Below are 1,638 nucleotides of genomic sequence, written 5' to 3' on the forward strand. Positions count from 1 at the left end.
TGTTGGAGTTTGGGCTGCACAACACCCATTCAGCTAGCTATGGCCTTAAGAGACACTTAGTTTCCCCACTCCATGGCTTACAAGAGACACTGCTGCAGGTTCGTTGACTCACTTGCAAGGCAGGAATGGTAAATGAAACAAGTTTATTGCCCAAATATATGCAGTATTTGCAAGTGCTGGGCAGTGGTCCTGGCCTGTGGGTGAAACTCCCAGAAAGGCTGCTAACCTGCACAGACCTGGCATGGCTGCAGGCAGCAGAGAGAGATATGAATGCAAGGTAAATGCACCAGAGGGCCAGAAGGACCCTCTTTGAGCATAGTCTGCACGGTGGGCAAAGGCATGTGCATCATATGAGTAACATGAGTCAGTGCACGACTTCACATGTCCGAGATCACCTCACACAAGCAGGGAAATGGAGTTTATAGGATCCTTACATGAAGTATATGTAAAAACTGTATAAATGAAAAGTGAAAATACCACTGAATCTAAACCCTGTTCAGATATGTCAGTCATGCAAAATAGGAGGTGAATTGCAGATAACTTATCCCTGCATCCATGCCTGCTGCTGCGGGGATTACAGCACATATTTCCAGCGTAAAATGTGGTAGGAGGTCATCAATGCCAGGTGGCACTTCCTGCACACCATCTTCATCAATTCAGACAAAGCACACACACCGCATTTACTCTCATTATTGGATGATCGGCCCCAAACTTTGGAAAATTGAAAAAAAAAGTTAGAATGTCGTATAGGTAGACCAGCTAGAGTTCCAAGCTGCAAACATTCAACCAAGGTGACCAGCACTGTGCATCACTCATCTGAGCAGCGATGGCACAGTGAAAAACTTGTCACTGGAGTCGGCGCCCATGAACAACGAGCACAAATTCGAAGCTTCGTCCTGAGGAAAGTGCAATAGAACACACGAGCCTGTACAGCTATCATTTTGTTCTTTTAAAGTTCTGCAGACACCCTCAACATCCACAGTGCTGATGATGTTGCACATTAACAGCAGTAATCCACTACGGGTGCACAGAAAGCTTGGCGCTGCTGTCGCACATTTTGGCGACACCACACTTGTGTGCTGCCGGTAAAATTTTCCATGTGCCTCATTCGCATGTTTCCCAGAGCTGTCACTGACATTCGGAGCACATGACTCACTGGATTGTTCAGCGACTGAGAGAAGTGTCATTTCTACGACGACTTGGCGCTGCATGATAGCTAGGACTTCATGCTTATCTGCGTATTGGCCATATCTGAGAGTCTTCTGCATGGCTGTCTTGAAAAAGAAGAGGTGCGTGAAGCCTTCACATGGGAACGATGGCAGCAGCTTCCTTTCTTCGATGACAGCCTTGCCTTCCTGTGCAAAAAAGGCACAGGGTAACCAGTTTTGAGGTTTGAAAAAGAAGGGGCATGTGATACATTCACACGATAACGGTGGTAGCAATTGCCGCACTTTGATGGCAGCCTTGCCTTTCTATGAAGAGGCACAGGAAAGCTGTTTTTGAGGGGCTATGTTCATGAACCTCTACCCAGTTTAAGTATCCTGTGGCAACATTCCTCGTGGTAGATTTGTATATTTTTTTGGTGGGGAGATGGCTTCGTTATCTTTGAGAAAGCAGCCTGGCCCTTTGCAGGGGGGA

Source organism: Amblyomma americanum, chromosome 1 (genome assembly GCF_052857255.1).
Source record: "Amblyomma americanum isolate KBUSLIRL-KWMA chromosome 1, ASM5285725v1, whole genome shotgun sequence".
In the NCBI taxonomy this organism is placed as follows: Eukaryota; Metazoa; Arthropoda; class Arachnida; order Ixodida; family Ixodidae; genus Amblyomma; species Amblyomma americanum.